This window comes from Hemitrygon akajei, chromosome 10, assembly GCF_048418815.1.
Source record: "Hemitrygon akajei chromosome 10, sHemAka1.3, whole genome shotgun sequence".
NCBI classification, from domain to species: domain Eukaryota; kingdom Metazoa; phylum Chordata; class Chondrichthyes; order Myliobatiformes; family Dasyatidae; genus Hemitrygon; species Hemitrygon akajei.
In genome coordinates, this window is record NC_133133.1 from 48,548,579 (window position 1) to 48,560,893 (window position 12,315).

Consider the following 12,315-nt stretch of genomic DNA (forward strand, 5'->3'; position numbering starts at 1 on the left):
TACTCAGTAGCAAAGAAATGTCTTTACATAATTATGGCCTGAAATTGAAATTCTGTGTGACATTGTGCTATCAAAGAAAAGCGCAGAAAATAATTAGAAAGGAGTTTTTTTTAAAGCAAGAATTAAAAATTGCAAGACATCAGAAGTTCACATTGAAAAACATAGCCTAGGTCAGACTAGCCAGATGGCCTTCCTCTATTCTATAATATTTTACAAACCTTATTGCGAATCTTAAATCATAACACTATTTCCTCTGATGTGTGGAGTTTAGCAGGAACCTGAATTTAAATATTGAATATAAAACTATTCTCATATATTATCTATATAGTTCTTTTTGTCACTGTCTTAACTTTGTAACCTATTGATAATATTTTACTCATAGATGGAAACAATATTTTAGTATTTAAAATTCTTCATTATATTGTAGAACTCTTTCAACAGCCCGCTAAACCTTGTAGTGTTATCAGGCAGAAACATTCTGTCAAGCAAGTTAACTATAGGTTAACAGTGTGTGAAATTTGCTGCCAAAACAATTGCAAGATTTATGGTGCCTATTGTTATTCCACAGTAAAGGATTCAACAGTACTTGGCAAAGGGCAGATACCCAATTAAATGTGCATATTCCAAAATTTGTCTCTGCTGTTGGCACCCCACATGTTTTTTTGGAATCTGTGCTGTGTATTACCCTTTAGCTCACTGCAGATGTGTAAGTCTTGTCATAACAATGTGATCAGTATTAATGATTTACCATCAATGTTCCTGGAACTGAAAATTTATTACTAAAAGAAGGAATCAGAAAAACTCAGACTGTCAAAATTCTGACAAGACTTTAAATTTTTAATTATTTTGTTTTATTTTCCTTTTATGCCTTTAATTTAGCTATTTTAATTCTATTTGAGATGCTGAGAAATTTTTTGTACCCTATTAGTTAGTAACAATGGTGGCATCACAATGAAGGTACCAGTCACTGCCCCAGCTTCACTCAAAACCATGAACATTGTCTACCTTTGCCACCAGCTCCTTTCACTCACCGCGCTTGGCATGGTTGATGGCTCCAGATCCAATCAGACCTGTCATGTAGCATGGGAATAGCCAGTGGTGGGAAGAACTAGGGCCAGTTTGGATGAAGAGTAGGAATCAAGAGCGGTTGTTCAAATACCAAACAGGTAGGAGAGCTGCTCCAAACCCTAGACTCAGGCAAACAGGGGCAAGATTGTGGGTCGGAGGAGTGATAAAAATGCAAGAATTTAGTGAGAATCCTGTCTGAAGCTCTACCAGTTACATTTTGTTATCCTAAAAATGCCCAACAATAACAAATGGGACAATGGGATTTAATTTCCACTAAAATGTCCCAAAACAGCACTGCACACGTAATTCAATCATCCCACAGGAACTGTATCAGCAAAGGGTAAATATCTGGAGCAATGCAGGGTCACCTGGAAAGAATCATATTGGGGTTCCCTTGAGGTAAAAGCAATTTTCAATTGCACATTGCTGGAAAGGACAACATTATGCAGTAGAATTACCGGGCAAGAAATTCCATTGTAATTTGTCTCCTTGTCAGCCTTGCCCTGTTCTCCATTATCCTAGACCTGCGGCTTCTCTCACTGCATCACATTCAGTTATCACCTTGTGGCAAAATGTTCTGAGCTAGAGTATAGAACAAGTTATGTAATGATCCATCTAAGAGTTCCACAAACAGAAATGCTTGAAGCATATATGGGCTTCCAGTGTTTTAGTGAAGAATATGAAAACATCTGTAATATATAACATTCATCTTCCAGGCAGATGAGAAATGTTAGAGAATCAGCACTTGGCATCTTCCCATTGCAACCTGAAAAAACCTCTCTGTTACCCTTCTATTGCCCCATGTGGCCTCAATCTCTTCTTTATATATTCAGCTTGCGTCTTCTGCAAAACAAACAGTTCAGTTTTACAGGAAACTGCTACAAGTGCTATTTACCTTAAATGAAAAGCTTATCAATTATTAAATTATAGTTGAGTGTATTTATACTCTGGTTCAACACCATTTTTAAAGTATAATTGACTTTTTGGGTACCTTCATGTAATCAAGTACCTAATACTTGGTCTGTCATAAGATCCATAGATTTCCCCACTGAACATTTCTGCACACCTTCCATTGCTCCTTCCAATAATGCAATTAATAATTGTACCATCCAATTAGTAATGTTGCTAAGAAACCAGAAAATTCCAGAATAAAAAAACTATTTGTTCTGAAATCTGCCATAATCTGTTTCAGTGAGGCTTGACAGAGAACTATTTCCTCCTTGCTCAGCAAAGAGGTTTGTGGGTATCAGATGAACATAGCTTCAGTTTTGATTGTCATACCTCCAGTAGATGAACGGGCACACTGATGAAGAACGCCCATTGAACTGGCACACTGATGAAGAACGCTCATTGAACGGGCACACTGATGAAGAACGCTCATTGAACGGGCACACTGACGAAGAATGCCCATTGAACGGGCACACTGACGAAGAATGCTCATTGAACGGGCACACTGATGAAGAATGCTCATTGAACAGGCACACTGACGAAGAACGCTCATTGAACGGGCACACTGATGAAGAACGCTCATTGAACGGGCACACTGACGAAGAACGCTCATTGAACGGGCACACTGATGAAGAACGCACATTGAACGGGCACACTGACGAAGAACATTCATTGAACGGGCACACTGACGAAGAATGCTCATTGAACGGGCACACTGATGAAGAACGCACATTGAATGGGCACACTGATGAAGAATGCTCATTGAACGGTCACACTGATGAAGAACATCCATTGAACGGGCACACTGACGAAGAACGCACATTGAACAGGCACACTGATGAAGAATGCTCATTGAACAGGCACACTGATGAAGAACGCACATTGAACGGGCACACTGATGAAGAACATCCATTGAACGGGCACACTGGTGAAGAACATCCATTGAACAGGCACACTGACGAAGAACGCACATTGAACGGGCACACTGGCGAAGAACGCTCATTGAACGGGCACACTGATGAAGAACGCTCATTGAACGGGTACACTGATGAAGAACGCTCATTGAACAGGCACACTGATGAAGAACGCTCATTGAATGGGCACACTGATGAAGAACATCCATTGAACGGGCACACTGATGAAGAACGCACATTGAACGGGCACACTGATGAAGAACATCCATTGAACGGGCACACTGATGAAGAATGCCCATTGAACAGGCACACTGATGAAGAACATCCATTGAACGGGCACACTGATGAAGAATGCCCATTGAACAGGCACACTGGTGAAGAACATCCATTGAACGGGCACACTGATGAAGAACGCACATTGAACGGGCACACTGATGAAGAATGCTCATTGAATGAGCACACTGATGAAGAACACACATTGAACGGGCACACTGATGAAGAACGCACATTGAACGGGCACACTGATGAAGAACGCACATTGAACGGGCACACTGATGAAGAACATCCATTGAACGGGCACACTGATGAAGAACGCACATTGAATGGGCACACTGATGAAGAACATCCATTGAACGGGCACACTGATGAAGAATGCCCATTGAACAGGCACACTGATGAAGAACATCCATTGAACGGGCACACTGATGAAGAATGCCCATTGAACAGGCACACTGGTGAAGAACATCCATTGAACGGGCACACTGACGAAGAACGCACATTGAACGGGCACACTGATGAAGAATGCTCATTGAATGAGCACACTGATGAAGAACACACATTGAACGGGCACACTGATGAAGAACGCACATTGAACGGGCACACTGATGAAGAATGCCCATTGAATGGGCACACTGACAAAGAACACTCATTCAACGGGCACACTGATGAAGAATGCCCATTGAATGGGCACACTGACAAAGAACACTCATTCAACGGGCACACTGATGAAGAATGCCCATTGAATGGGCACACTGATGAAGAACGCTCATTGAACGGGCACACTGATGAAGAATGCCCATTGAACGGGCACACTGATGAAGAACACTCATTGAACGGGCACACTGATGAAGAATGCCCATTGAATGGGCACACTGACAAAGAACACTCATTCAACGGGCACACTGATGAAGAATGCCCATTGAATGGGCACACTGATGAAGAACGCTCATTGAACGGGCACACTGATGAAGAATGCCCATTGAACGGGCACACTGATGAAGAACACTCATTGAACGGGCACACTGATGAAGAATGCCCATTGAATGGGCACACTGACAAAGAACACTCATTCAACGGGCACACTGATGAAGAATGCCCATTGAATGGGCACACTGATGAAGAACGCTCATTGAACGGGCACACTGATGAAGAATGCCCATTGAACGGGCACACTGATGAAGAACACTCATTGAACGGGCACACTGATGAAGAACGCTCATTGAACGGGCACACTGGCGAAGAACTTCCATTGAACAGGCACACTGACGAAGAATGCTCATTGAACGGGCACACTGACGAAGAACATCCATTGAACGGGCACACTGACGAAGAACGCACATTGAACGGGCACACTGATGAAGAACGCCCATTGAACGGGCACACTGGTGAAGAACATCCATTGAACGGGCACACCTATGAAGAACACTCATTGAACGGGCACACTGATGAAGAATGCTCATTGAATGGGCACACTGACGAAGAATGCCCATTGAACGGGCACACTGGTGAAGAACATCCATTGAACGGGCACACTGATGAAGAACGCTCATTGAACGGGCACACTGATGAAGAACGCTCATTGAACGGGCACACTGACGAAGAACACTCATTGAACGGGCACACCTACGAAGAACACTCATTGAACGGGCACACTGACGAAGAACACTCATTGAACGGGCACACTGATGAAGAACGCTCATTGAATGGGCACACTGACAAAGAATGCCCATTGGAGAAGTTGTGGGTAAGCCCAGGGCACAAAACCCAAAGCAAAAAATATTGTTATTTAAGTGGTACCTTTCACAACTCTCGATGTCCTGCAGTTTTTCACAGGCAATGCAGTCGTGGTTGTAACTTAGGAAATGTAGTAAAAAGTTCTCAGATAACAAATGTACATTCCTTGATAATAGCCAGAAAGTATTTTATTAGTAATACTAAGAAGAGCTCTCCACTTCTTCAAAATAATTCCACATTTTTTGAAAGAACCAGAGGGCAGAAACCAGTCCCTGCCTATTAACTCGAGTAACATACACAATATGCTAGAGGACCTCAACAGATTAGGCAGCATCTATGGAAAGGAATAAAGAAAAGCCGAGACCCTTCATTGAGAGCAGCTATTATCTCATTTGCAAGGTGACACGAATCACATCACAGCAAATCCTCACCGCTGGACTGAAATGCCAAACCTAGACTGCTCACTCCAGTTTCTGGAATGGGGCTCAAATCCATGACTTCTTTATTCCAAGGCAAGGGCGGCAGCCAGAACAAGTGGAATATAAGAACATAAGGGGGAAAGGGTAAAGCGGTCTTTTAAATTTTATCATCGAGGGGTTTAAAAAAATATACATTTTTGTGATGTTACTCTCATTGCTGAAAGCAGAAGAAACTCTTTTAAAATGTATCTTGCTATTAGCTTAAGAAATTATATTTCTATCGCAGTTAAAGTGGATGATGTGAGACCACGAACAGCAGCAAGAAAATTCCATTTGTTTTTTCACGAGCTAGAGTGTTTCCAGACAGTTGGATAATAACACAAAGAATGTTAGTGCTTCCTACAGAGCTGAAACTTGGAAAAGGCAATCAGTCGAGGGTGGGAGGGTACCTACAGCCCAGCCAACTGCCGTGAAGCGGCTTTCTAATTGATCCCAGCTGCCTGTGAGATGAAAGTCATTCTGGCAGCTCGAGTCATATATCCCCTGGGAAGCCAGTCTCTGCGCACCGAGCTGTATATCTCTCCTCGCGCCTTGTCATTTGCTGCTGAGTTTGAAGGGAGGGAGTTGTGTGGGTGACTAGATTAGAGTGAATGAGCTAGTTTGAGGAGCTCTTGCACAGAGGGGCTGGAGCACAGGAAAAAGACAGGACTCACCAAGTTGCTGTGAGCTAAGCAACGGAAGAGACGGAGGTACACAGAGGTAAACACAGACTGTTGACATGGGCTGGGAACACTGCTGAATAGAAGGTAAGAAATAAAGAACAGAGAAAGCTTTGTTACCGCTTATATGTCTTTGAACACATTAAAGGTATAGTTAATGGGGCTTTCCTACATCACTCTGCATTACTTTAATGAACTTAGAAATATTTCTTGAAATATACTTACATTTGCAAGAAGTATAATCAACACACACACTTTTATATTTCTTCAGTTAAGGTTTCTTGCATGGAAAGCTGGGAATTGATACTGGGGCGCTTAAAATTTTTTAGTCTTTCAGCACAAGTAAAGAAGGTAATCAAGAGATGCAGGATGTTTGAAGGACAGATTGCTTTCTGGATTTAAATTACATGCTCTGGCCTTACATTCAGATATGTTTGATGACAGCCTTTCTGCGCAGCTGGTGCAAGGTGTTTCTGCTGCTAAACAGATTGTGTCGTGCTGGTAGAAAAATATGCAATCATTTTAATTATAATCATACATTATCTGTTTTCATTTTATTTTTATCACTACATTCAACAATATCTTCTTCTAAAGAGCCTGCTGGTCAGTTAGAAGTGCCTTAGCAACCACAATCCCTTCCCCCACTCATCCTCCAAGTTGCTAAAGTTAGCAGCAAGAAGAATGGAGGTAATTATGGGCAGATTTTGATGTCCTCATAGTCAAATGGCCTGTCAGCATCCTGTTTAGGCTCATGCTTAGTGATTGGGTCAGGTTCTGGAAGACTGTCACACTTGTTGGACTATCAAACAATGGAAGTCTACACATCAGGGAAAATGAAAGACGAAGTTGGTGTGGTGGAGGCAGAAAGGCACTTGTTCATTAAACCAGGACAGAAGTGATTGAACCATGTAGGCTCCATTAATGATGTTGTGAGATCATTTCACAAAAGCTGTGTTAAACATTGGAGTAAAGATTTTTCTGATTCAATTATCCCTTCCCAGGGATAGGGGCATGATTTGGAAGATGTTACTTTTCACCAAGTTTCACCAATTTGAGACTAGCTGAGCACTGAATGAAAGAGAATAACTTCAGATGTGAATCGAGGCTGGGTCTTCTTGGAGAAATCAGCAAGGAGATAAATGATCAATGAGATGTGTCTGGTTACTGCCACTGCAGGAGAATAAAGATGTTGATGTTTTGGAAAAATTTAATGAGCTGTTATTCTTATTGATTTTGATATGGTGATCCCAGCAAATTTAATTTGGGATGATTGAAGTACAAGGTTTGGGTGAGATGATTCATGAGGATAAAGGATTAGCAAATGGTAGCTACCTACTGTAACTACAGACGGAATCCTCCTCCTGAGTTATTATTATTCAGAAGTGTTTTGTGATGGGTAAAGGGTGAATAGATAAGGATAGGACATCTTGGGAAAACTCAGAAAAATTAAACACAGGCTGGAGCAGAATAAGAAACAGTTTGCATAATCATTATTCAGAGTGGGAGGGAAGTTGATAGATCTATTCATCAATCTTTTTAATCCAACAATATGTAATAGAGGGTAAGTATGGCAGTTTTTTGAAAAATAAATCAGGCAATGCATCGTGCGGCAAGGAGAAAGGCTGGCTTTTATAAATTTACAATTTATGCATTAAACAAGCAAAAGCTAACCACCCAAATTAGTCTTGCCGCTAGGGGATTTATTTGCATGTGCTAACTGGGTAATGAATTTCTTCACTAATGACCATCTACAGACTGCTAGAGGTTTGTAAATGCAAATAAAAATCTATAAAACTTGTGTATTAAACGCTTGAACGTTTCATTTGTGAGTCAATTTAATTTTCTTTCGCCAACTTCGTTGACCTGTTTAAGTCCAAAGTGCTTTATTTTGCAGCAACACGTCCCAGCTGGTAGTGCTGTGACTAAGAATCTCCTGCTTCCCATACCCTCCCATTCTGGCCTCTACATGGCACTAGTTAAAACTAGGGCTGCAGCTCCTGCTAAATTTACCAATGCAAGCAAAGCAGGAGAATCAACCTTCTTGTAGACATGGATAAGTGTGTGGGCAAATAATCCTGCTTGAATGAGATCAAATAATGTACTGTAACAGATTGTACTGCAGTACCAAACCGGTTGTCAGTCCATGCACAATTTATTGAGCCATAGATCTTTATTTAGCCCAAATAGTATTTTGCAATTGACTAAAGGCAGGCAAAGTTAAATCAATTTTATCAGAACTGGATACGTTCACTTACAGATACTTACTTGAGCTGCAGCGTTTAAGGATGTCAATCAATAATGTTTTGTTGGTATGCCAAGTAAACCTACTTGCACTCACGCACCAGTGAGCAAGTCCCATCCTTGCCTTCCCCGTTCACCTGAACAGATTTAAAACATTCTCTCTGCATTTCTCCAGTTATCAAATTGCAACTCTACCGTGTTCAAAAGAAAACACATTTTTGTTCAATGTGGTTGTTCGCTGTTAAATGGACTGTTCAATGTGATCGTAACTCTGCAAGTGAGGGGAATGCTTTTGGGTTGTTCATTTTCTGTGTGCAGTTAATTGATTCTAAGCCTGTTTCTGTGGAGCAGAAGCAATACACTTGGTTGCCTGTTTATTAGGTCCAGGAGTAGAACCCAGTGTGATCTTGTGCTGCTGTCCTATTCTCTGTAAACTAGAGGCTACAGTATTGTGCATGAAAATCCTTGGAGAACAACAGTTTCTGAGATACTCAAACCACCGCATCTGGCACCAGCAATCATTATACAGTTAAAGTCACTTTGATCACATTTCTTCTGCAACTTCTTGAGCATGTCTGCATGTTTGTGTGCATTGAGTTGCTACCACATGATTGACTGAATAGATATTTGCATTAACAAGCAGAGGTACGGGTATGCCTAATAAAGTAGCCACTGAGTGTATCTTGGTACATAAAGGATTTTTGATCAGAAACTGTAACGGATATTTCCTCTTAGTTTTGATACTGAGTTGATGCTGGAAGAATAAGTAGTTTTGCTGATTCTGTTCACTATTCATGCTTCATGCCATAAATTTCATATAAGAAAAGGATATTGATGGCCCTCATAGCTTGCTGTTATATTCACAATGACCTTTTAGCTTTACTCTGTGGTAACCAATGCAAAACCTGCCAAAGGGAAATTCACAGGAATAATAATTAAAAAGAAACAGCCAAAACATCCAACAAACAAATCAAGAACTTGTTGACCAATTTCATCAGGTATTCTAAAGATAGCAATTCACCCATGCTCTGATTGATGCTTTAAGGAACATCAGTTTGGAAACATGACCTTTTTCTGATCCATTCACAGTTGTTGCTGCTGTTGAGGTCAGTGTATCAATAAGTGAAGCTGACTCCCATTGTTTTATGCTTTTAGCAATTCTGGGATGTAATAACTTTTAAAGCTGGCAGTAAAACAGGGTCAAAGCAGGAAGAGTCATAGATGTTCAAATCACCTAAAGCATGCAGGCTATTGGCACTCTGAAGAAGTGAAACTTGCAGTTGCATTAGAAATGAACCGAATGAGAGAAGGATTTCAAATTCCATCCACTGTGCGTTTTATTGGTTAACGAAAACATGTGACATATTTTCTAACTTCTATTTGATGAGTTGTGCCAGCTTTCACCACTCATAAGGAATCCTATCTAATGGCCAATGGTACTTCTGGTTTTTCTTGTGGCTGTTATGCATTGCTGGTACGCATCTCCTGCTGCTCTCTGACCATCAAGAGACAGAGTTAAAATGCAGGTGAATGTCCTTGCTGCTGATTCAAAGCGGGCATCACATTAAAGATGGTGAGATCCTGTGAGGATATTGGTTAAGCTATCTGGTTGCTTTCAATTTCTTTTATTCTCTCAGGTGTGGGCTAGAGCCACAGATGATGACGATGCATCATGGGCTGCAGGGATAGAGATGTGCCTTGATCCCAGAGCTGGAAATGCTCAGTCTGGGAACTGGGAATAGCGTTTTTATTTATGATGTTAAGAATAACAGTAAATATAATTTGGGCCTGAGAATCAACAGGACACTTTCGATGATGACCTCTATTGTTGCTGAAGTTTGCTGGGTCAGTGGAAGGTCAGCCTGTTTACACGGTCTTGGCTTGGGAGCCTTCAAAAGACTGAACACTGCAATTATACCCAGCTCTGGGTGCAAATGCTCAGACCACTCTTTTCGACTTCTTTCCCAATTTCCCTCTCTCCCTTCTCCATGTCAGCACCCCACTGAAAGTACCCATCAAATCCCTGAGGGGCTGGCAGAAGCTCCCTGTAAAGCTCAGCTCTGCAGAATGAAGTAAGCAAAAGCAAGATCTGTATATCCAGGCTTCAATTTAATTTTTAACCATCCTAACTTCTCCAATCAACTATTCAAGATCTTTGAGTCTTAAACCCAGACTGGATATTTGATTCTGTAGTTTCACTATCCTTAAAGGTGCAAACTTTGAACTTTGTAACATTGCTCATTTTTCATTGGAAGTCATACATGATTTGATCAGCATCTACTATGTATCCTCTGTTCACCTTTAATTCCCTCAGAACTGTGTGCTCTGTACATAATCCTATTTGCCTGTCATCAATTTGCCAAAGCTTGTTGAACAGATCACTGCAGATCTGTTCTCTTCTCACATCCCCTGTGTCAGGCTTGGACAGACAGGCACCTCCCAATCTCCTACCCAACTAACAGGAGTCACCAAATCAGCACCTGCAGCCTATTTAAACCCAGTTGTCATCTGTAATCCTTGGTCACTGTTATGGACCAGCCGGTCTCAACCACTCGCCCCTAGATTTCGCTCCCTCTACCTAAAGTTTACCTTGTTGCCTGTTGTGCTTAGTTTCTGTTCTCTCATTTTGTGGCCCTTTGTGGGTTGTAATTTTGTGGTCTATTATTAAAGTTATCGTTCATCACTAGGTCTTCCCCACTGCTCTACTTTTCGGTCAAGCATCCCCTACATTTCCTAACAGGTTCAAAGGTTAATAGAAATATAGAAACACAGAAAACCAACAGCACAATACAGGCCTTGCAGCCCACAAAGCTGTGCTGAACATGTAGTTACTTTAGAAATTATCTAGGGTTACCTATAGCCCTCTATTTTTCTAAACTCCATGTACCTATCCAAGAGTCTCTTAAAAGACCCTATCATATCTGCTTCCACCACCGTCGCCGGCAGCCCATTCCACGCACTCACCACTCTCTGAGTAAAAGATCTTACCCCTGATACCTCCTCTGTACCTACATCCAAGCACCTTAAAACTATGCCCTCTCAGGCTAGCCATTTCAGCCCTGGGAGAAAGCCTCTGGCTATCCACACAATCATTGGCTCTCATCATCTTATACACCTCTGTCAGGTCAACTCTCATCCTCTGTCATTCCAAGGAGAAAAGGCCAAGTTTACTCAACCTGTTTTCATAAGGCATGTTCTCCATCCAGGCAACATCCTTGTACATCTCCTCTGCACCCTTTCTATAGTTTCCACATCCTTCCTGGAGTGAGGTGACCAGAATTGAGCACAGTACTCCAAGTGGGTTCTGACCAGGGTTCTATGTAGTTGTAATATTACCTCTTGGCTTTTGAACTCAGTCCCACGGTTAATGAAGGTTAATGTTTCGTATGCCTTCTTAACCACGCAGTCAACCTGTGCATCAGCTTTGAGTGTCCTGTGGACTCGGACCCCAAGGTCCCTCTGATCCTCCACACTGCCAAGAGTCTTACCATTAATACTATATTCTGCCATCATATTTGACCTACCAAAATGAACCACTTCACACTTATTTGGGTTGAACTCCATCTGCCACTCCTCAGTCCAGTTTTGTATCTTATTGATGTCCCACTGTAACCTCTGACAGACCTCTACACTATCCACAACACCCCCAACCTTTGTGTCATCAGCAAATTTACTAACCCATCCCTCCACTTCCTCATCCAAGTCATTTATAAAAATCATGAAGGGTAAGGGTCCCAGAACAGATTCCTGAGGCACAACATCACTGGTCACCAACCTCCATGCAGAAAATGACCCACTGTCCCTCAGGATCACACCTACTGTCCATATGTTCTGCTTCAAGCCCATGTCCATAGACCACTCAATCTCCTGAACCAACACCTCTGGAACCAAGGGTAGAGGAAGGCAATCCATGATGGAAGGTGTTCACAGTCTGCTGGTTGCTGAATTCAAATCATCGTGTACAGAGTGTGTACTACCTGGTTGACTGGGAAA

The 12,315-nt window shown here is 41.8% G+C and overlaps 1 protein-coding gene and 1 long non-coding RNA gene across 4 annotated transcripts in view; one reads left to right on the forward strand and one right to left on the reverse strand.

The window, feature by feature from the left end:
* LOC140734358 (uncharacterized) overlaps nucleotides 1-12,315 on the reverse strand; it is a 133,587-nt gene that overhangs the window by 100,058 nt on the left and 21,214 nt on the right. The window lies entirely within an intron of this gene.
* The window catches only part of mid2 (midline 2), a 271,492-nt gene that overhangs the window by 14,613 nt on the left and 244,564 nt on the right, over nucleotides 1-12,315 (forward strand). The window contains exon 1 of one of the 2 annotated variants that reach the window (XM_073058217.1): nucleotides 5,975-6,168. The exons of the other annotated variant lie outside the window; for it this stretch is intronic. The gene's annotated coding sequence lies outside the window, so the exon portion shown is untranslated. Of the gene's footprint in view, nucleotides 1-5,974; nucleotides 6,169-12,315 lie in introns of those variants that run through there. 2 annotated transcript variants of the gene reach the window in all.